The following is a 25,625-nucleotide window of genomic DNA, read 5'->3' on the forward strand; positions in this document are numbered from 1 at the left end:
TTCCTACTGTTTTTCCAGAATCGATAATTGAAATTCGACATTATTTGATTTTTTTTCAAAAATTTAATTTCGAACCCAATATTTCTAAAATTTTGCTCTGGGGTCGTAAACAGAGTATATTTAACATAATTTTGGTGCTTTTTTTTGCTGTAGAAGTTGATTTCGGCTTCATTTCTTCTATAACTCCTACCATTTTTCCGGAATCGCCCATTTAAATATGACAGTTTTTTGGATTTTTTTTCAAAAATTCAATTTCAAACCGAACATTTTAAAAATGTTGCCCCAAGATTATAAACGAGTTATATTTTTGAATCATCACGCCGACACTTATATACTAAAATTTTTTGTGGACTTTTACGTAGGGGAGTAACTTTTATAAAACCAAAATTTATCAGTACAAGAATTGAAAAGCTTCTGAATTTTTTGACAAGATTCGAAATTCTCCAAAGACTTTTTCTTGTAAATTTCGACTGCTAGAATTTATTTTTAGCGTCATTTCTTCGATAACAGCTACTATTTTCCCAAAATTGCCTATTAAAAAACAGTTTTTTTTTTTCAAAAATTGAATTCAAACCGAATATTTCTAAAGTATTGTCTCAGAACCATCCATAAGCATGCTATTTTTTTGGAATTTGCACTTCGAAACCTATATACCAGAATTTTTGAGATTTTTAGACAACTTTTTTAAAACCAAAATTTTTCAATACATGAAATAAAAATTTGAGATTTTTGCAACTATATATTAAACTTAACCAAAGATATTTTCTTGTAAATTTCGCTTCCAGAAGTTACTTCGTCCTCATTTCTTCGATAAATCCTACCATTTTTCCACAATCGCTTATTGAAATATGACATTTTTTGAATTTTTTTCAAAACTTTAATTTCGTGGCTAAATATGTAAAAAGATTCATTAAATATATTCATGTATAATAAGTACATATTATAAAATTTGAGTTAATTTAAATCACTGTCACTATATATCAAATATTTCCCCAGTCTATATCAGAAGTCGTGTCTACATTTTTCGTATCGTTTCTTCAGTGATAATGTGCCGACACATTAATAAAAACCATCGCTATGGAGTAAACAGCTCGAAAAAGCTAGGTTAATTAGTTAAATAAAAGTTAACTTCTACTTACTCCGATCAGAAGTCGATAATTAATAGTTATTATTCCAGAACTCGAAAAAACTGCTTTTCTCTGCGTTTGTTGAAGAAAAAAAAGGAGCAGTTTTCTATTTTTGACGTTCCAGGCATACCATCTTGTGCTGTAAGCGCAGTTAAAATTTTCTTCAGACTACAAAACTGACACACTGGCTTGAAATTTCATAAAACCGAAGAAATACCTACTGCATTCTCTATGATTTGTCCAAGGAAACAAAAACCCACTGCTATACAGACTGTCATCATTGACATTAATATCGTCCTCCCCCAGTCCAGGAGTGAAACTTTCTAGAAAAATCAAGAAAATAAAGTGCGTTCATTTTTGTACAGCGTGTACTAACAGGACACAGAATTATAGTTAGTCCCACTAGAACTCCACTAGCTGAATAACAATATATGGGGTAATATATCAAATTGTTTATCATTTTTACGAACCTGAAAATACAAAAGTTATAGAAGTTTTTATTTCACGACTTACTTTTATACTTAAGTAGCGTTTGATGAAGTTTGATGCAGGAAATCAGTTCTTGTGTAACGAGATCTTGATGTTTGTTATCAGACAGTGTTTTAAGTTTTTCATTCAGCATGCAAAACTGGTTGTATAAATGTAGTATCATATACGTTAAGCACAAAATATTGGAAAGTATCGTTAGCATAGCGTGGTAAAGAAGTGTATAAAAGAAGAATAAATACACATTTAGTGCATACTTATTAAAATAGTCTACGGCCACTTTCACTGGCAAATACACGTCATACTCATCTCCGTACCATGGTAAACATCCAGTTATCATGAATAGAGCGGCTATTATTATAAACATTGCACCGATTTTCGTTAGGTTTGCTATTTTTTCGAAATTTTGTCTACATCCGGCAACATCCAAAGACCACAGAGCGGGAAATATTTCACTGTGAATATTCCAAAACATTTTGATTTGGCTGGGCTGATACAGGTTCTTGTAACAGGTTAATACCTAAAACACTGTAATAAAATTTGATACTGTAGAAAATATTTCCAACTAATACTATGAAAAATGCACCAACTAGCGAGAAATACCGGGTTAATAATAGATTCCACTGATTTGTTGCGACGATTACACTGCAAATAACAATAGCTGATGTGACCAGAAAACTGAAGTAGAACAAGCTAATTTTTCGTATTACGTTGTTTCGGGACAGAGTGCTGGGTAGAATTAATATTGGTAAAAGACTATCATCTAAAACGCAATTGTAAGTAAAAATTTTACACCACGCACTTATAGCTAGCTTCTCAGGATTTTCCGCACCGTCATTTTGTTCTACTCGTAGCGAGTGTGATTTTACGTTTGTTCCAACACACAATTATTTTGTATTTATTCCTTTCATCTGACCATTAATGTTTTATTTATGACGTGTGTACATCAGTGAATACCGTTTTGTTCATTAGGGATCTGCGTAGTACTTAATCTTTTAACATAAACGAAATAAATAAATTAATCTTGGCACTTCAAAGAAGTCAGAAGTCAGAACTTTGTCAGCGCAAAAGAAACCATAACAACGGTTTAGCAACGATTAAAACATAAACATACTAGCGGAAAACCTCTAATTTGACAGGGGGATTTAGTATAGTTAGATTTGAAATTTTTGAAAGTTTTGTTTATTTATTTTGTATTTATTCTTTTCTTGGGAACATTAATGTTTTATCTAGAACGTCTGTACCTCATTGAATTTCGATTTGTTCATTAGGTATCTTGGTAGGTCTTTAGTACTTAATCTTTTACCATAAACGAAATAAAAAAATAATAATCTAGGCAATGGATCTACGTGTCATTTGAAAGAATTCAGACTCAGGGTTTATAGAAAAAAAAGTGTTATATTTCAAGCATTTTATTTTTATCAATATAACAACAACAAATAACGTGGCATCTACACTTAACATAATACTGTTCGTAATGATTAAGTAAGTATAAATTCAGACACTCACATTTTGCTCTTAGTAAATAAGATTTTTTGTACAATCTTGTGATGGGCCAGAATTCTATGTAATATTAATATTGGATAAATACTGTCATCTTTGAGTATTTTCTTGAAAGTCATCTTATTACAATCTAAAACGCTAAAATAGACTAATCAATAAGTGTAATTAATGTACTTTGATGTTCATTTCCTTAATGAATTATGAAACAAGTGCTCAGTAAATAAATTAAACTAGAATCCTTATCCATGAAAAAGCAAGTATCAAAATAGAACACCCATCATTTAGTACCAAGAAAAAAAGAACAGATAAAGACATTTTTCTAAATTTTCTTAATTAATGTATGTGCTTACTAATTACTTGCGTTAGAAAACTAACATCTAAAACCTTTAGAATGTTGATTTGATTTAATAATTTCGCAGCGTATGACACAAACCATAGTTACACTAGATCAACAATCTTAACTCTTATTAGTGTTCCTTTCAATGCTTGTTATCCCGTTGTTGGATTAAAAACGTTGTATAGGAGTAAATAGCTTGAAAAAGCTACGACGATTAATAAATACAACAGCTAGAATTTACTTCTAAGTTTTACTTACTCCTATTAGTAGTTGATGATTTATGGTTATTAGTCCAGAACTCGACAAAACTGCTTTTCGCTGACTTAGCTGAAGGAAAACCAGAACTAGTTTTTTATTTTTGAAATTCCATGCATACCATGGTGTACCATAAACGGAGTTAAAAATTTCTTCAGACTAAGAAATTGTTACAATGATGGCAGATTTTACAAAACTGGACAAGTACTTACTGAGTTTTCTAGTATTTGTCCAAGAAAGCAACAACCAGCGGCCGCAGAAATCGTAAATAGTGCCAGGAAAGTCGCCCTTAGTAAATCCGCTGGTGTATTACTCTAAAAGCAATCAAAACAATTGAAAAATTTTTAGGCAACGTCTACCTACAGGACACAGAATTATAACCAATCCTATTATAACTCCGCTAGCTGAATAAAAGTATATCGGGTAATATAACAAAGTGTTGAGTATTTCTGTGTATCTGAAAATACAAAACCCATAGTAGACTATATTAACAACTTACTTTCATACTCAAATAGTGTTTGGTGAAGTTTGATACAGGAAATCAGATCTTGCGTCACCAGTTCTTGACGTTGAGAGTCAGACAATGTTCTAAGTTTTTCACTAAGCATGCAGAACTGGTTGTATAAATGCAGTATGAAGTACGTTAGATAAAAAACGTTAGAAAGTACGGTGAATCCAGAGTGATAAAATAACGTATAGAAGAAGAATAAATACACATTTAGTGCAAACTTATTCAAATAGTCGACGGCTACTTTCACAGGAAAATACACGTCATATTCATTACCGTACCATGGTAGACCTGCAGTTGCAATTACTAGAACGCCTACTATCATCAACAATGCACCGATTTTGGTTAACGTTGCCATTTTTTCAAATTTATGTCTGCATCCGTTAAAGTCTAAAGGCCAGAGGGACGGAAAAATTTGGTTATATGTATTCAGAGTCATAGCGACTACTTTGGGGTGGTACAGCGCCACATAACTAGTTAATACCTGTAACACAATAATAATTTTTTTAGTCAAACAAATAGTTTCAACCGTACGATGAAAAATCCACCACCTAGGGACGTATATCTACTGGCAATTAAATTCCACTGATTTGTTAGTGCAACTACAATGCCATCAGCCACAACCGTCATGAGCATAAAGCTCAAATAGAAGTAACTGATTTTTTGTACAAATTTGTGCGAGTTTAGAGTCCTTGGTAGTATTAATAACGGTAAAAGACTGTCATCTGAAATGTAAGTTATATTTTACAAAGACGGACTAAAATTTTTACCTTTTAGTATTTCGTTAACAATCATTTTGGTAAAAACTGAACCGGTTTGTACGAATTTAATACTTGTTCTAGTTCTAACGAACTACGAAACCAGTTTGAAGAGTAAGTCTGTCTTTGTGGAGATAATAGAAAATATTTTCGGTACATATTTTTTGGTTTTGCATAAATGATAACCTCCCGTCTTAATGATAGTCCGTCCGTTTGAGAACGTCGATTTGTTCTTGGTGATAATTAGCGGTTATGGTGCGTTTATAGTCGTTCATTACATTAATTTATCAATTTAAAGAGCCGATTTATAAGCAGAAATATTTGTCAAAATATGGGCATTTATATGCACGAAATTTCTACGGAAAAAAATCATATCACAGCAAAAAAAAACACGAGAAATGTCTATAATCAATAGTGATCACATTTATTAATTTAATACATTCCTATAGGATTCCAAAGGAGAACTCAATACTGTTCTCTACTATTTAACTGAGTTGTTGTTTCAAATTTTTTTTAAAGTTTCAAGCTAGATTGCAGTCAGTGGAAATTAATTATCGAATTTCCTGTCCTATTCCTTTTATTCTTACATTTTTTTCTTCAAAATTTTCATGGCAAATTGTTTTTTGACAACAAACAAATTTCGTTATATCGGGTGTCTGGAAAATGGCGGACTAACTCTTTAGTACGTTATGTATATGTTCCGGAGTCCCAAAAAATAATTAAAAAATTCTTTATGATGTAGACTACGAAAAAAAAACTGATTTTATAAAAGTAAAATAGGCAACACTGCACACACCTACTGGTTAAGATAAGACTAATTTTGGAAAATGATACTCTCTAAGAAAAGAGAGGGAGGGTGGGCGGGGCTACTACCTGCTAAGGTAAGACTGATTTTGGCAAATGATCTACTCTCTAAGAAAAGATAGGGTGGCTAATTTTCGGCCATAGTTGAAAAATGGTCGAATATATCAAAAGTGCCAAAATCAGTCTTATCTTATCAAATACTAGCCCCACCCACCCACCCTCTATTCTCTTGGAAGATATGTCATTTGCCAAAATCAGTCTTAACTTATCAAATACTAGACCCGCCCACCCACCATCCATTTTCTTAAAGGGTATATTATTTGCCAAAGTCAGTCTTATATTATCAAATACTAGCTAGCACCTGCTAAGATAAAACTGATTTTGGCAAATGATGTACTTTCTAAGAAAAGAAAGGGTGGGTGGGTGGGGCTAGCAGTTGCTAAGATAAGACTGATTTTGGAAAGTGAGGTACTTTTTAAGAAAAGAGAGGGAGGGTGGGGACAGTAGTTGCTAAGATAAGCCTTAACTTAATCGATTTAAAAAAAGATGGTTCGGATTTATAGTAAAGTACTAGCTGACCCGGCCACGCGTTGCTGTGGCTAAAGTTTTTGTTATATTACATTATAGTAAACAATCTAAGAGGAACAATAAGAGAACATCAGTCACGGAGTCCACTATGCTTTTTCACACAGATGGTATTTGTAAAAAAATATGGTGATCTCCTTATTTGACTTTCTACTACTATAACCCTTTAGTACAATGAAATTATTTACGAACAAAGACGAAAATGTTGATGTTGGTATACAAATTCACTGGATTGAGATTTGAAGGGGAAGTACGTTGAACACAATATTTCGTTCACTACAAAATAAATTTAATTAATTTTATAGCGTCAACAACACGTGGTAATTATGCTGTTAAAATGTAGCTTATATGACAAGTTCGTAGATTTACCATAGCAGCGCGATCTATTGATTACTTACTCAACCCAGTCGAAAGGTATCGACATCTGTTAGAATCATTTGGAGTTAACAGATAATTGTGACTGTCAAATAATAACAGACAAATAATTAGCAATAAATTAAAATTGCGACTATAATTTGAGATTTAAACTATCCTATCTCTCAAGTTGGATCGAACTGCACATGGTGTGCGAATTTTATTATAATCGGTTAAGTGGTTTAGGAGTCCATTGAGGACAAACATTGTGACACGAGATTTATATATATTAAGATTTATTTATCATATCAAAATCTCTATATTAGCATTTAACATGAACAATAAACCAATACAGGTCCACGTATGTGCAGGTTTATAGCAATTGTCATTTAATTAAAATATTTTGTGAAAAATATTTAGCAATGCGATAAAAAATCCGGTTTCTTTATGAATATGATTTCCTATTGCAAGTACAAGTGAAATCACGAGGAAAAATCTGAAACAGGAGCAATTAATTTGTCGCATAATTTTGTTTGTGATTCGAGTTCTTGGTAGTAAAACTACCAAATATAATAATTGATATTCCTGGTGCATCCTTGGTGGCTAAATATGCAAAAAGACATTAAAGAGGGGGAGCATACTTGATATTATTCTACATTCTATGAAAGATAACAGACTTCTTGTATATTAAACACTAAAAATGTATAATAATCAGACTTCGGTCTTACGGAAGTGATGCTCGTTGACATCCGATCGCCAGCGTATTGCAGTCGTGGCCTACAAATTCGGGAATTCTTAATAACACTTACTAATTTTTGTAGGTTTTCCTCAGATATACGAGTTCTTCTAGATTTTAAAATGCTTTCAAAATTAAAAACGACTGTACAACATCACAATTTTCGTGAGGATCTTGATCAGATAAAGTCTGAATTGCATTAAACGCACTGACGTTGAGGTTTTTAATATTTGTCTAATAGATTTCTCATCACTTCAGCTGTGCCTAACTCTGATAATAATACATATAATAAAGTTTGAATTAATTTAAATAACTATCACTACATATTCAACTTCACTTAAAACTATTTTGCAAATATTTCCACAGTGTATAGCAGAATTCGTGTCCACTTTTTTCCTATAATTTCTTCAGTGGTAGTTTGCCGACACGTTAATAAAAAACATCACAGTGGAGTAAACGGCTCGAAAAAGCTGCGATAATTAGTCAAATAAAAATTAACTTCCACTTACTCGTATCAGAAGTTGATAATTGATAGTTATTATTCCAGAACTCGACAAAACTGCCTTTGTTTGCGTCTGCTGAAGGAAAAAAAGAAGCAGTTTTCTATTTTTGACATTCCATGCATACCATTCTGTACTATAAGCACAGTTGAAATTTTCTTCAGACTACAAAACTGACACACTGGCCTGAAATTGCATAAAACTCGACAAATACCTACCGCATCCTCTACTATTTGTCCAAGGAAACAAAAACCTGCTGTGACAGAAATTGTTATCAGTGACATTGATATCGCCCTCACCCAGTCCATGAGTGAAGTTTTCTAAAAAAATCAAGAAAATGAAGTGGGTTCATTTTTGAACAACGTGTACTTACAGGACACAGAATTATAGTTAATCCCACTACAACTCCACTAGCTGAATAACAATATATGGGGTAATAAATCAAATTGTTGATCATTTGTATAAATCTAAGGATACAAAAGCTATAGCAGACTTTATTTGACGACTTACGTTTATACTTCAGTAGTGTTTGGTGAAGTTTGATGCAGGAAATCAGTTCTTGCGTAACGAGATCTTGATGTTTGTTATCAGACAGTGTTTTAAGCTTTTCATTAAGCATGCAAAACTGGTTGTATAAATGTAGTATCATATACGTTAGGCAGAAAAGATTTGAAATTATCGTTAGCATACCGTGGTAAAGGAGTGTATAAAAGAAAAATAAATACACATTTAGTGCATACTTATTAAAATAATCTACGGCCAATTTCACCGGCAAATACACCTCATACTCATCTCCGTACCATGGTAAACATCCAGTTATGATGAATAGAGTGGATATTATTATAAACAATGCACCGATTTTCGTTAGGTTTGCTATTTTTTCGAAATTTTGTCTACATCCGGAAACATCTAAAGGCCAGAGAGCGGGAAATATTTCATAATAAATATTCCAAAACATTTTGATGCGGCTGGGATGATACAGGGTCATGTAACTGGTTAATGCCTAAAACACTGTGATAAAATTTGATAGTGGAGAAAATCTTTCAACTAGTACTATGACAAATGCACCAAATAGCGAGAAATACCGGGTTAAGAATACATTCCACTGATTGCTTATGATGATTACAGCGAAAATAATAACAGCTGACGTGACCAAAAAACTGAAATAGAAGAAGCTAATTTTTAGCACAATTTTGTTTCTAGATAGAGTGCTGGGTAGTATTAATATGGGTAAGAGACTATCATCTAAAACTCAATTGTAAGTAAAATTTTACGGCACGTACTTACAGCTAACTTCTCAAGATTTTTCTCAACGTCATTTTGTTTTACTCGTTGTGAGTGCGGTTTTACCCTTGTTACAACGCACAATTATGTTGTACTTATTCCTTTCCTCTGACCATTTGTAATGAACTTGGTTTATTTATGAAGTCTATATATCGATGATTATCGATTTGCCAATTAGGTATTTTGGTAAGTCATTATACTTAATTTTGGACATAAACAAAATAAATAAATTAGTCTAGTGAAAGGACCTACGTGTCACTTGAAAAAATTCAGAAGGTACAACTTTGTAACCCCAAAAGAAACCATAACAATGGTTTAGCAATGATTGAAAAACGTAAATGTAGTGACGGAAAACCTCAATTTGACAGATTTTAGTATTTTTATCGTTTTAATTCAAGTGTGTTTTTTATTTTGTGTTATACAAGAGCTCAACTCACTAGAGTTTATAAAGAGAAAAAAGATTTAGGTTCCATGCTTTTTATTTATATCAATACAACAACAACGTTAGTGGATGTCGACTTGTCGATTGATATTCTTGGTGGATTCTTAGCGGCTAAATATTTAAAAGAGGCATTAAATAAATTAAAGACGGGATTCAGCATACTTGATTTTATTCTACATTGTATTAAAGATAGCAGACTTCTTCAATTTTAAATACTAATGCATGAATAATAATTTAATAATACCTACATATAAAAAAGTCTTAATTAATTTAAACAACTATCACTACACATTGAACTTCACTTAAACCTATTTAGCAAATATTTTACCAGTGTATAGCAGAAGTCGTGTCTACTTTTTTCCTATAATTTCTTCAGTGGTAGTTTGCCGACACATTAATAAAAAACATCACTGTGGAGTAAATAGCCCGAAAAAGCTGCGATAATTAGTCAAATAAAAATTAACTTCCACTTACTCGTATCAGAAGTTGATAATTGATAGTTATTATTCCAGAACTCGACAAAACTGCCTTCCTCTGCGTTTGTTGAAGAAAAAAAAGAAGCAGTTTTCTATTTTTGACATTCCATGCATACCATCTTGTACTGTAAGCGCAGTTAAAATTTTCTTCAGACTACAAAAGTGACACATTGGCCTGAAATTTCATCAAACTAGAGAAATACTTACCGCATTCTCTATTATTTGTCCAAGGAAACAATAACCTGCTGTCACAGAGACCGTCATCATTGACAATAATATCATTTTTCCCCAGTCCAGGACCGTAGTTTTCTAGAAAAATCAAGAAAATGAAGTGGGTTCATATTTGTACAACGTGAACTTACAGGACACAGAATTATAGTCAAACCTAATGCAACTCCACTAGCTGAGTAAAAATATATCGGGTAATATGTTAAATTGTTGATCATTTTTACATACCTGAAAGCACAAAAGCTACAGCAGATTTTATTTCACGTCATATCCTTATACTTAAGTAGTGTTTGGTGAAGTTTGATGCAGGAAATCAGTTCTTGCGTTACGAGATCTTCATGTTTCTCATCGGACAGTGTTTTAAGTTTTGCATTAAGCATGAAAAACTGATTGTATAAATGAAGTATCATATACGTTAAGCCGAAAAGGTTTGAAATTATTGTTAGTGAGGCGTGATAAAAAAATGTATAAAAGAAGAACTGATACATATATAGTGCATGCTTATTAAAATAATCTACGGCCAATTTCACTGGCAAATACACATCATACTCATCCCCGTACCATGGTAAACATCCAGTTGTAATGATTAGAGTGGCTATTATTATAAACATTACACCGATTTTCGTTAGGTTTGCTATTTTTTCGAAATGTTGCCTACATCCGGCAACATCTAAAGACCAGAGAGCGGGAAATATTTCACTATAAATATTCCAAAACATTTTAACGCGGCTGGGGTGATACAGCGTGATGTAACTGGTGAATACCTAAAACACTGTGTCAAAATTTCATTGTGGAGAGAATATTTCCAACTAATACTATAAAAAGTCCACCAACTAGCGAGAAATACCGGGTTAATAATAGATTCCACTGATCTGTTATGATGATTACACTGAAAACGGCAACAGTTGATGTGACCAAAAAACTGAAGTAGAAGAAGGTAATTTTTAGCACAATTTTGTTTCTAGATAGAGTGCTGGGTAGTATTAATATTGGTAAAAGACTATCATCTAAAACTCAATTGTAAGTAAAAATTTTACGGTACTCACTTATAGCTAACTTCTCAGGATTTTTCTCAGACTCATTTTGTTCTACTCGTTGCGAGGGTGATTTTACTTTTGTTCCAAATCACAATAATTTTGTATTTATTCTTTTCGTCCAACCATTAGTGTTTTGTTTATAATGTCTGTGGATTAGTGAATATCGATTTGTTCATTAGGAATTTCGGTGGGCTGTTACTGGTACTGAATCTTTTAACATAAACGAAAGAAATAAATTAATCTTGGTAATGTGTCTACGTGTCATTCGCGACTTTATATAGGCAAAAGAAACCATGACAATGGTTTAGTAATGGACATAAATGCGTATGCATTTTCTTGACAACATGTTTGAGGGATAACTTTGCAAATTTAAACGACCTAGAAGAATCATCTGAAATGTCGTCATTTATATTTTACAAATGCGGACTAAAATTTCACCTTTTATAATTTCGTGAATTATCATTTTGCTAAAAAACTGAATCGGTTTGTGCAAATTTAATTCTTGTTCTAGTTCTGACGAACTACAAAATCAATATATATATATTTTCCAATACCCTAAATATTTTTTGGTTTTGCATAAATGATAACCTTCCGTCTTAATGGTAGTTCTAATGTTCGTAAACGTCGATTTGTTTTTAGTGGATCATTAGCGGTTGTGATGGGTTCATTTACATTCATTTATCAATTTATCAAGAGCGGATTTATATGCACAAATATTTGTCATAATACGCACAGTTTTATGCACGTACGCAATATAGCTCGAGCGATCCAGAATGAGAGATCGTTTCAAGGAAATTTGTGATAGTTTTGTTTCGTTGAGATTTTGACAGTTCTTTCTTTATGAAGCTCTGTTGAAATGTGCTGTGATATTTGAAACTTGCACTGATATGTTATCTAAAAAATAAAATGACAAAAACCAATTGAAACAGTCGTCCAAGAAACATGCAAAATGAGTTTAAGAAAAAGCAGTTTCCCATAGTCGATTTGTTGGGTAATATTCTTGGTCGATCATCAGTCGTTAAATATGTAAAAAGATGCACTAACTGCTTTCATAATACACCGAATAAGATTACTTACTAGAAGGCAAATTCCTTCAAAAGCGGTGTACCGGGTAAGTATTAAGTGATATTGGTTACTAAATATTATTACTAGAACGTCAACAACAAACAACTGCAACATAAACACATAGTAAAACAAGCTTATTTTTTTTTATGATTCTATGTAAAACCAGAGTATTGTGAAGCCTGGTTAACTTGAAAACATAGTCATCTAGAAGTGAAGGAAAAAAACTAGTTTATCTGTGACAATTTTAGAAGAAGTAACTACCTTCTAATATTTTCTCGAGCTTCATTTTTAGCTACTTTTCGAGTGTAGTAGTGGACTCAATTAGTTAGACATTTCAAGAACCCTGAAGTACTGTCATTAGGAGACTATTAGTCGTAAATATTTTATTCATAAAACATAATATTAATAACAAGTTTCTAACTAGCGACAGCCAACGAACTTAAATTCCAAACAATACTATTAAAAATCCATCAATAAGAGAGACATATCGCGTTAAAAATAAATCCCACTGATTTTTAATGACGATTACAGTGAAAACAGCTGCAGATGTCATCATCAAAACACTGAAGTAGAAGAAGCTAATTTTTTGCATAATTTTGTTTCCAGAGTGCTGGGTAGTATTAATATTGGTAAGAGACTAAAAATCGAATGTGAGTAAAATTTTACGGCACGCACTTACAGTTTGACTTCAAGATTTTTCTTAATTCCATTTTGTTGTAGTTATTACGAGTGCGATTTTATCCTCGTTCCAACAGACTATTACTTATTTTGTACTTATTCCTTTTTTCCGAACATTAATGTTTTATTTATAACGGCAATGAATATCGATTTGTTCATTAGGTAGTTTCGTAGGTCTTTGCTATTTAATCTTTTAACCTAAACGAAATAAATAAATTAATTTAAGCATCGTATCCACGTCTCATTGTAAGCCAACATAAACCCGCAGTGAAAGAAGCTGATATATTTTACAAATCAGTGTAGAGTCAAAATATTGAGAAGGGTGGTTAATTTGAGGAGATAGTCATCTAAAACAAAAGATTTCAAACTTTATCAATTTATGTGAAATAAATAGCTTTTAATATTTTCTCGGGGTTCATTTTTCTACTTTTCAAATTCGGACAGCCTGCTTTTCAGTTACAAGAACACTGGATTACGATCATCAGAAAACCATTAGTCACAACTATTTTATTCATAATCACACGTAATACTCAATTAACCATATTGGATATCTAAATATGCATGTCCAGATTTTAATTTCGTGTCTGCTTTAGAATTTGACAGCTAAAAAATCAAAAAAATTCAGTGCAACCTGAAAATTCCCGTACACATTTTTTAAATTGTAAATGAAACTACGTTGTATATACAAAGCATCTTTCATAAACTCATTTGAAGTACTGTTCAAGAAATGTAATTATTTATTTATATTAATAGAATGACAATAAACTAATACATTTTACTATTTTTATTACACATAGAATAAACTGTGGAAACTTTCTATTTTTTACTACTGACTGCCTTTCTCTGTGCTTGCTGAAGAAATCGTAGTTATTTTAAAACGCAAACTAACATCTAGCTTTGGCTTAAAATGTGTTCGATATATGGATTAAAAACATCAGAAATGGGTAAATCGTTCGATAGAGCTGGAACAAATTGAACAAAATTTGAAACCATTGTCATTTATACTCACTCCAATGAGAAGTCGATAGTTGATAGTTATAACTTCATTAAAAAACAACCAAAGGTAATAAAAACCTCATTTTCCAGCAATCGTCCAAGAAAGCAAATACCTACAGTCGTGAACGTGGTGAAAATTATAGCAAATATAATTCGACATAAATCTCCCAGTGAAAAGACCTCGAACAGACCAACCAATAAAAATTACGCTGTCCTGCCACAATGTTCTTGGTGAAGCTTAATACAAGAAACTAACTCCTGTGTTACAATATTCTGTGCTACGTCTTCTAACTTGGACAAAATTTTAAGCTTCTTGTTCAACATGCAAAACTGATTGTACAAGTGCAACACCGCGTACATATAGGAATAGAGGTTTGAGAGCATTGTCAGTCCATAGTGGTAGAAAAAAGAATAAAATAAAACCAAATAAAAATCGAGTTTCCAATTTGTCAAATAATCAACAGCTGTTTTGACTGGCAAATACACGTCATATTCATTTCCATACCAAGATAAAGCTGCTGTTACCTCTACCATCGTTGCAATTGCCATTATTAGCGACATAACAACCGTCCGCTTTGCTAGTCTTCGAAATCTAATAAAGTCTGCATCACCTGAGTGGCGTAACGGCCAAAAATTAGGAAATATCTCGTTGTAAGTGTCCCAGTACAATTTGAAGTACTTGTGGTGGTATAAAGTTATGTAACTGGCGAGTACCTGGAACAATCCAAAATTGGCAATTTCTTCTTTCATTCATAATACACCGAATAGGTACTTACTAGAAGACTACCTCCTTCAAAAGCGGCGTACCGAGTAAGTATTAAGCGATATTGGTTAGTAAATATTATTACTAACATGTCAACAACAAGTAACTGTAACATAAACCCATAGTAAAAGAAGCTGATTTTTTTTACGATTCTATGAAAAGTCAGAATATTGGGAAGCGTTGTTAACTTGAACAGATAGTCATCTAAACGTGAAAAAAAAACAAGATTTATCAATGTAATTTTAGAAGAAATAACTACCTTCTAATATTTTTTCGACCTTCATTTTTAGTTACTTTTCCTGTTTAGTAGTGGACACAAGTAGTTAGTCTTTTCAAGAAACCGAAAATAATGTCATTCGGAAACCATTAGTCGTAAATATTTTATTCATTCCATATAAATATCATTATTTAATAGTGTTTATGCAATGTGAGTTGCCATGTTTCTACCTAGCGACAACCAACGAACATAAATAATGGAGATATTTATCGATTTTTGCTCGTCTATCCTCACCTCCTCAAAAAATTGATGACGTCATGTCCAAATTCTCTTTCCTTGTGGGTTATCAAGCACCCATAATTTTCAGATTAAGTTATGCAGGTTGACTCAAAAAATTTATTTAAGCTGGATTTGTTCCAACGTTTGACCAATTTTTCAATAAGAGTTGAATTTCTCGTTAAATAAGCCGATTAAAATGAATTGACTATGTGGGTATAAGTTACAAAATAACCTAATTATTAGTTTATGACTTAAAACGAACCACCCTTAAATAATTCAAAGTGGTTAATGTAAAATGCAATAAACGCATTTTCAGGTACATTTATTTAGAAAAATACTAGAAAAACCCAAATTCGTTTTTAGATATATTTAGATTCCAGAGCTAACTTCAGATTTTACGAGTATTTTGGGGAAAGAGGTGGTTTTGATTTTTTTTTCAACTGACAAAGTAACACATGCACAAAAGTACATACATATGTTGAAACCTACAAAATTAGCATTGGATCGTCAATCAATTTAAAAAAAGATTACTCGGATATATGCTAAAGTATTTATTGATCATATCAGAATATCTAGATATTAGCATTTAACATGAACAATGAACCCGTACAGATGCACGTACACGTTTACAGTGATTTTCATTTAATTAAAATATTTTGTGAAATAAATATTTAGAGCAATACGACAAAAATACGCTTTCTTTGTGAATATGATTTGGTATTGCAACTACAAATGAAATCAACGAGGAAAAATCTGAAATACGAGTAACTAGTTTGCCCCATAATTGTGTTTGTGATTGGAGTTCTTGATAGTTAATCTATCAAATATAATGATTGATGGATCCTTAGTGGCTAAATATACAACACTAAAGACATTAAAGATGGAACTGAGCATGCTTGACATTATTCTACATTCTGTGAAAGATAACAGACTTTTTCAATATTAAACACTAAATGAATAATAATCAGACTTTGGCATTGCGGAAGTGATGCTCATTGCCGTCCAATCACCAGTGCTATTGCAGTCGTGGCCTACAACTTCGGGAATTCTTAATAACAATTACTATTTTTTCTAGGTTTTCCTCAGTTATACGCGTACTCCTAGGTGTTAAAATGCTTTAAAAATTAAAAATCACTGAGGTTGAGGTTTTTAATATTTGTCTGATAGATTTTCCACCTCTTCGGCTGTGCCTAATTCTGATAATAATGCATATAATAAAGTTTGAATTAATTTAAATAACTATCACTACATATTCAGCTTCACTTAAAACAATTATGCAAATATTTCACCAGTGTATAGCAGAAGTCGTGTCTACTGTTTTCATATAATTTCTTCAGTGGTAGTTTGCCGACACATTAATAAAAAACATCACTGTGGAGTAAATAGCTCGAAAAAGCTGCGATAATTAGTCAAATAAAAATTAACTTCCACTTACTCGTATCAGAAGTTGATAATTGATAGTTATTATTCCAGAACTCGACAAAACTGCCTTCCTCTGCGTTTGTTGAAGAAAAAAAAGAAGCAGTTTTCTATTTTTGACATTCCATGCATACCATCTTGTACTGTAAGCGCAGTTAAAATTTTCTTCAGACTACAAAAGTGACACACTGGCCTGAAATTTCATAAAACTGGAGAAATATTTACCGCATTCTCTATGATTTGTCCAAGGAAACAAAAACCTGCTGTTACAGAAACTGTCATCACTGACAATAGTATCGTCCTTCCCCAGTCCTGGACCGTAGTTTTCTAGAAAAATAAAAAAATGAAGTGGGTTCATTTTTCTAAAACGTGAACTTACAGGACACAGAATTATAGTCAATCCCACTACAACTCCACTAGCTGAATAACAATATATGGGGTAATATATTAAATCGTTGATCATTTTTACATACCTGAAAGCACAAAAGCTATAGCAGATTTTATTTCACGACATATTCTTATACTTAAGTAGTGTTTGGTGAAGTTTGATGCAGGAAATCAGTTCTTGCGTTACGAGATCTTCATGTTTCTTATCGGACAGTGTTTTAAGTTTTGCATTAAGCATGCAAAACTGGTTGTATAAATGAAGTATCATATACGTTAAGCAGAAAAGATTTGAAATTATTGTTAGTGGGACGTGATAAAGAAATGTATAAAAGAAGAATAAATACACATACAGTGCATACTTATTAAAATAATCTACGGCCACCTTAACTGGCAAATACACATCATACTCATCCCCAAACCAAGGTAAACATCCAGTTGTGATGATTAGAGCGATTATTATTATAAACAATACCCCGATCTTCGTTATGTTTGCTATTTTTTCGAAATTTTGCCTACATCCGGCGACATCTAAAGACCAGAGAGCGGGAAATATATCACTATAAATATTCCAAAACATTTTGATGCGCCTGGGATGATACAGCGTCATGTAACTGGTGAATACCTAAAACACTGTGACAAAATTCCATTGTGGAGAGAATATTTACAACTAATACTATAAAAAGTCCACCAACTAGCGAAAAATACCGGGTGAATAATAGATTCCACTGATCTGTTATGATGATTACACTGAAAACAGCAACAGTTGTTGTGACCAAAAAACTGAAGTAGAAGAAGCTAATTTTTAGCACAATTTTGTTTCTACATAGAGTGCTGGGTAGTATTAATATTGGTAGAAGACTATCATCTAAAACTCAATTGTAAGTAAAAATTTTGCGGTACTCACTTATAGCTAACTTCTCAGGATTTTCCGTAACCTCATTTTGTTCTACTCGTTGCGAGGGTGATTCTACGTTTGTTTCAAATTACAATTATTTTGTATTTATTCCTTCCAGCCGACCATTATTTATAATGTCTGTGGATCAGTTAATATCGACTTGTCCATTAGGATTTTTGGTGGCTTATTGATTATGAATCTTTTAACATAAACGAAAGAAATAAATTAATCCTGGCAATGGATCCACGTGTCAGGTAAAAGAGTTCAGAAGTCACGACTTTGTAAAGGCAAAAGAAACCATAACAATGGTTTAGCAAAATGATTTAAAATATAAACATACATTTTACAGAGTTTTACTATTTTAATTGTTTTAAATGTTTGTGGTTTAATTAATTTATTATTAACTGGACTATAGTTCAGTAAAGTAACGCACAAGATTTGGGTCAAATTAATTTGTAAATTTGGCACGAAATACGAAATCAATTAGACGGATACAGCTGCTTCGTGGGAGTAAAAGAGGTTATTTTCCAATACTCGAAATATTTTTTGGTTTTGCATAAATGATAACCTTCCGTCTTAATGACAGTCCTAACGTTTGTAAAGGTCGATTTGTTTTTGGTCGATCGTTAGCAGTTATGATGGGTCCATTTACGTCATTTTATCAATTTAAACAGCGGATTTGTATGCACAAGTATTTGTAATAATACGCACAGTTTTATGCACAGACGCAATATAGCTCAGAAAGAGAGATCGTTTCAAGGAAATTTGCAATAGTTTTGTTTCGTGGAGATTTTGACAGTTCTTTTGAAACTCTGTTGAAATATGCTATAATATTTTAAACCTGCGCTGCATGTTATCTAAAAAATAGAATCACAAAAACCAATTAAAACAGTCGTACAAAAAATATGCAATATGATCCATAGTCCATTTGTTGGGTAATTTGTTGTATGATTAGCGGCTAAATATGTAAAAAGATACACTAGATAAATTAAAAATGGGATTAAGCATATTTGATTTTATTCTACATTCTGTGAAAGATAACAGATTTCCTAAATATTAAACACTAAATACATATAAGACAGCTTTAGCTAATTTAAATAACTATCAGTACGCTCTTTTGCAAATGTTTCCCCAGTGTATGGCAGAAGTCGCGTCTACATTTTTCCTATCGTTTCTTCAGTGGTAGTTCGCGGATGCATTAATAAGAAACATCACTGTGGAGTAAACGGCTCGAAAAAGCTGCGATAATTAGTCAAATAAAAGTTAACTTCCACTTACTCCTATCAGAAGTTGATAATTGATAGTTATTATTCCAGAACTCGACAAAACTGCCTTCCTCTGCGTCTGTTGTAGAAAAAAAAGAAGCAGTTTTTTATTTTTGACATTCCATGCATACCACTCTGTACTATAAGCGCAGTTAAAAGTTTCTTCAGACTACAAAACTGACACTGGCCAGAAATTTCATAAAACTCGACAAATACCTACTGCATTCTCTATTATTTGGCCAAGGAAACAAAAACCTGCTGTGACAGAGACTGTTACCAATGACATTGATATCGCTCTCCCCCAGTCCAAGAGTGAAATTTTCTGGAAAAATCAAGAAAATGAAGTGCGTTTATTTTTATACAACGTGTACTTACAGGACACAGAATTATAGTTAATCCCACTACAACTCCACTAGCTGAATAACAATATATGGGGTAATATATCAAATTGTTGATCATTTTTATAAATCTGAAGATACAAAAGCTATAGTAGATCTTATTTCACGACTTACTTTTATACTTAAGTAGCGTTTGATGAAGTTTGATGCAGGAAATCAGATCTTGCGTAAGAAGATCTTGATGTTCGCCATCAGACAGTGTTTTAAGTTTTTCATTAAGCATGGAAAACTGGTTGTATAAATGTAGTATCATATACGTTAGGCAGAAAAGATTTGAAATTATCGTTAGCATACCGTGGTAAAGGAGTGTATAAAACAACAATAAATACACTTTTAATGCATACTTATTAAAATAATCTACGGCCAATTTCACCGGAAAATACACCTCATCCCCATCTCCGTACCATGGTAAACATCCAGTTGTAACGATTAGAGCGCCTGTTGTCATAAACAATGCACCGATTTTCGTTACGTTTGCTACTTTTTCGAAATTTTGCCTACAACCGGCAACATCTAAAGACCAAAGAGTGGGAAATATTTCACCGTAAATATTCCAAAACATTCTGATTCTGCCGGGGTGATACAACGTCATGTAACTAGTTAATACCTAAAACGCTGTAATAAAATTTTTTAGTGGGGAAAATATTTCCAAACAATACTATTAAAAATCCACCAATAAGAGAGACATATCGCGTTAAAAATAAATCCCACTGATTTTTGATAACGATTATAGTGAAAACAGCTGCAGATGTCATCATCAAAACACTGAAGTAGAAGAAGCTAATTTTTTTCATTATTTTGTTTCTAGACAGAGTGCTAGGTAGTATTAATATCGGTAAGAGACTCTCATCTAAGAATCGAATGTGAGTAAAATTTTAAGTCACGCACTTACAGCTTCACTTCTCAGGATTTTCCTTAGCTCCATTTTGTTCTAGTTATTGCGAGTGCGATTTTATCCCTGCTCCAACAGACTATTACTTATTTTGTGCTTATTCCATTTTTCGAACATTAATGTTTTATTTATAACGGCAATGAATATCGATTTGTTCATTAGATAGTTTCGTAGATCTTTGCTATATAGTTTTTTAACATAAACGAAATAAATAAATTAATTTAAGCGTTTTATCCACGTGTCACTGTACGGCAACATGAACCCGCAATAAAAGAAACTGATATAATTTCAAATCTGTGTAGAAGCGAAATATTGAGAAGGGTGGTTAATTTGAGGAGATAGTCATCTGAAACAAAAGATTTCAAACTTTATCAATCCATGTGACGTAAATAGCTTTTAGTATCTTCTCAGGGTTGATTTTTCTACTTTTCAAGTTCGGACAGCCTGCCTTTCAGTTTCAAGAACACTGGATTACGATCATCAGAAAACCATTAGTCACAACTATTTTATTCATAATCACACGTAATACTCAATTAACGATATTGGATATTTAAATATGCATATCCAGGTTTTAATTTCGTGTCTGCTTTAGAATTTGACAGCTTAAAAAAATCACAAAAATTCAGTGCAGCCTGAAAATTCCTGTACACATTTTAAAATTGTAAATGAAACTACATTGTTCATACAAAGCATCTTTCATTAACTCATTTAAAGTACTTTTCCAAAAATTTATTTATTTATATTAATAGAATGACAATAAACTAATACATTTTACCATTTTTATTACACATAGAATAAATTGTCGAAACTTTCTATTTTTTACTACTGACTGCCTTTCTCTGTGCTTGCTGAAGAAATCGTAATTAATTTAAAACGCAAACCAACATCTAGCTTTAGCTTAAAATGTGTTCGATATATGGATTAAAAACATCAGAAATGGGTAAATCGTTCGATAGAGCTGGAACAAATTGAACAAAATTTGAAACCATTGTCCTTTATACTCACTCCAATGAGAAGTCGATAATTGATAGTTATAACACCTGAACTGGATATAACACTCTCTTTCCGGGTCATCCCCAGGAAAATCTGCAACAGTATTTTATTATGACGGTTCCATAAGTACCATTTTGTAGCGTAAGCAGAAATGAATGTTTTTTCAGACTAAAACATTTTATCATAAACTGTATTAAAAAACAACCAAAATGATAAAAACCTCATTTTCCAGCAATTGTCCAAGAAAGCAAATACCTACAGTCGCAGACGTGGTGAAAATTATAGCAAATATAATTCGACATAAATCTCCCAGTGAAAAGACCTAGAACAGACCAACCAATAAAAATTACGCTGTCCTGCCACAATGTTCTTGGTGAAGCTTAATACAAGAAACTAACTCCTGTGTTACAATATTCTGTGCTACGTCTTCTAACTTGGACAAAATTTTAAGCTTCTCGTTCAACATGCAGAACTGATTGTACAAGTGCAACACCGCGTACATATAAATATAGAGGTTTGAGAGCATTGTCAGTCCATAGTGGTAGAAAAAAGAAAAAATAAAACCAAATGAAAATCGAGTTTCCAATTTGTCAAATAATCAACAGCTATTTTGACTGGCAAATGCACGTCATATTCATTTCCATACCAAGGTAAAGCTGCTGTTACTTCTAATGTAATTGCAATTGCCATTATTAGCGACGTAAGAATCGTCCGCTTTGCTAGTCTTCGAAATCTAATAAAGTCTGCATCACCTGAGTGGCGTAACGGCCAAAAATTAGGAAATATCTCGTTATAAGTGTCGCAGTACAATTTGAAGGACTTGCGGTGGTATAAAATTAGGTAACTAGCGAGTACCTGGAACAATCCAAAATTGGCAATTTCTTCTTTCATTCATAATACACTGAATAGGATTACTTACTAGAAGACTACCTCCTTCAAAAGCGGCGTACCGACTAAGTATTAAGCGATATTGGTTAGTAAATATTATTACTAGCATATCAACAACAAATAACTGTAACATGAACCCATAGTAAAAGAAGCTGATTTTTTTTTACGATTCTATGAAAAGTCAAAATATTGGGAAGCCTTGTTAACTTGAACAGATAGTCATCTAAAAGTGAAAAAAACAAGGTTTATCAATGTAATTTTAGAAGAAACAACTACCTTCTAATATTTTTTCGACCTTCATTTTTAGTTACTTTTCCGGTTTAGTAGTGGACACAAGTAGTTAGTCTTTTCAAGAAACCGAATATAATGTCATTCGGAAACCATTAGTCGTAAATATTTTATTCATACCATATAAATATCATTATTTAATAGTGTTTATGCCTTGTGAGTTTCCATGTTTCTACCTAGCAACAACCAACGAACATAAATAATGGAGATATTTATCGATTTTTGCTCGTTTATCCTCCCCTCCTCAAAAAATTGATGACGTCATCTCCAAATTCTCTTTACTTGTCGGTTATCAAGCACCCGTAATTTGCAGATTTAGTTATGCAGGCTGACTCAAAAAATTTATTTAAGCTGGATTTGTCCCAACGTTCGACCAATTTTTCAATAAGAGTTGAATTTCTCGTTAAATAAGCCGATTAAAATGAATTGACTATGTGGGTATAAGTTACAAAATAACCTAATTATTAGTTTATGACTTAAAACGAACCACCCTTATAAATCAAAGTGGCTAATGTACAGTGCAATAAACACATTTTCAGGTACATTTATTTGGAAAAATACTAGAAAAACCCAAATTCATTTTCAGATATATTTAGATTCCAGAGCTAACTTCAGATTTTACGAGTATTTTAGGGAAAGAGGTGGTTTTGATTTTTGTTCAACTGACAAAGTAACACATACACAAAAATACATACATATGTTCAAACCGACAAAATTAGCAATGGATCGTCAAAATATGGAATAATTAATCTGCGTCAATCAATTTAAAAAAAGATTACTCGGATATATGCTAAAGTATTTATTGCTCATATCAGAATATCTATATTAGCATTTAACATGAACAATGAACCCGTACAGATGCACGTACAGGTTTATAGTGATTTTCATTTAATTAAAATATTTTGTGAAATACATATTTAGAGCAATACGATGATAAAAATACGGTTTCTTTATGAATATGATTTGCTATTGCAACTACAAATGAAATCAACAACTGTCACGAGGAGAAATCTGAAACAAGAGTAATTAGTTTGCCCCATAATTTTGCTTGTGATTGGAGTTCTTGATAGTAAATCTAGCAAATATAATGATTGATGGATCCTTAGTGGCTAAATATGCAACATTAAAGACATTAAAGATGGAATTGAGCATACTTGATATTATTCTACATTGTGTGAAAGGTAACAGACTTCTTCAATAATAAACACTAAATGCATAATAATCAGACTTCGGCATTGCGGAAGTGATGCTCATTGCCGTCCGATCGCCAGTGATATTGCAGTCGTGGCCTACAACTTCGGGAATTCTTAATAGCAATTACTACTGTTTCTAGGTTTTCCTCAGTTATACGAGTACTCCTAGGTGTTGAAATGCTTTAAAAATGAAAAACCACTGAGGTTGAGGTTTTTAATATTTGTCTGATAGATTTTCCACCACCTCGGCTGTGCCTAATTCTGATAATAATGCATAAAATAAAGTTTGAATTAATTTAAATAACTATCACATATTCAGCTTCACTTAAAACTATTTTGCAAATATTTCTCCAGTGTATAGCAGAAGTCGTGTCTACTGTTTTCCTATAATTTCTTCAGTGGTACTTTGCCGACACATTAATAAAAAACATCACTGTGGAGTAAATAGCTCGAAAAAGCTGCGATAATTAGTCAAATAAAAGTTAATTTCTACTTACTCCTATCAAAATTTGATAATTAATAGTTATTATTCCAGAACTCGACAAAACTGCTTTTCTCTGCGTTTGGTGAAGAAAAAAAAGAAGCAATTTTCTATTTTTGATATTCCATGCATACCATCTTGTACTGTGCGCAGTTAAAATTTACTTCGGACTACAAAAGCGACACACTGGTCTAAAATTTCATAAAACTGGAGAAATACGTACTGCATCTTCTATTAATTGTTCAAGGAAACAAAAACCTGCTGTGACAGAGACTGTCATCATTGACGTTAATATGGCTCTCCCCCAGTCCAGGAGTGACGTTTTCTAGAAAAATCAAGAAAATGAAGTATGTTCGGTTTTGTATAACGTGTACTCACAGGACACAGAATTATAGTTAATCCCACTAGAACTCCACTAGCTTAATAATAATAAATGGGATAATATATCAAATTATTGACCATTTTAATGAATCTGAAGATATAAAAGCTATAGCAGAATTAATTTCACGACTTACTTTTATACTTAAGTAGTGTTTGGTGAAGTTTGATGCAGGAAATTAGTTCTTGCGTCACGAGATCTTGATTTTTGTTTTCTGACAGTGTTTTAAGTTTTTCATTTAGCATGCAAAACAGGTTGTATAAATGTAGTATCATATACGTTAGGCAGAAAAGATTTGAAATTATCGTTAGGATAGCGTGGTAAAGGAATGTATAAAAGAAGAATAAATACACATTTAGTGCATTCTTATTAAAATAATCTACGGCCACTTTCACTGGCAAATACACATCATACTCATCTCCGTACCATGGTAAACATCCTGTTGTAATGGATAGAGCGGCTATTATTATAAACAATACACCGATTTTCGTTAGGTTTGCTATTTTTTCGAAATTTTGTCTACATCCGGCAACATCTAAAGGCCAGAGAGCGGGAAATATTTCATAATAAATATTCCAAAACATTTTGATGCGGCTGGGATGATACAGGGTCATGTAACTGGTTAATGGCTAAAACACTGTGATAAAATTTGATAGTGGAGAAAATCTTTCAACTAGTACTATGACAAATGCACCAAATAGCGAGAAATACCGGGTTAAGAATACATTC

General features: G+C 32.4%; 1 long non-coding RNA gene across 3 annotated transcripts; it reads right to left on the minus strand.

The window, feature by feature from the left end:
- Nucleotides 1-932: 932 nt before the first annotated feature.
- Nucleotides 933-24,930, minus strand: LOC135128320 (uncharacterized). 3 transcript variants are annotated; one of them, XR_010280371.1, is made up of 4 exons: nucleotides 24,896-24,930; nucleotides 1,349-1,450; nucleotides 1,140-1,295; nucleotides 933-1,100 (listed from the first exon to the last, which is right to left on the minus strand). It is a non-coding gene; the product is annotated as an uncharacterized LOC135128320 (long non-coding RNA). The 3 variants fall into 3 exon arrangements; XR_010280369.1 differs by lacking the exon at nucleotides 24,896-24,930 and adding an exon at nucleotides 1,504-1,591; XR_010280370.1 differs by lacking the exon at nucleotides 24,896-24,930 and adding an exon at nucleotides 1,504-1,591 and having other exon boundaries at nucleotides 1,140-1,303.
- Nucleotides 24,931-25,625: the final 695 nt, after the last annotated feature.

Source organism: Zophobas morio, unplaced genomic scaffold, assembly GCF_036711695.1.
Source record: "Zophobas morio isolate AGI-343-1 ecotype UQ-CSIRO unplaced genomic scaffold, CSIRO_AGI_Zmor_V1 ptg000012l, whole genome shotgun sequence".
NCBI classification, from domain to species: domain Eukaryota; kingdom Metazoa; phylum Arthropoda; class Insecta; order Coleoptera; family Tenebrionidae; genus Zophobas; species Zophobas morio.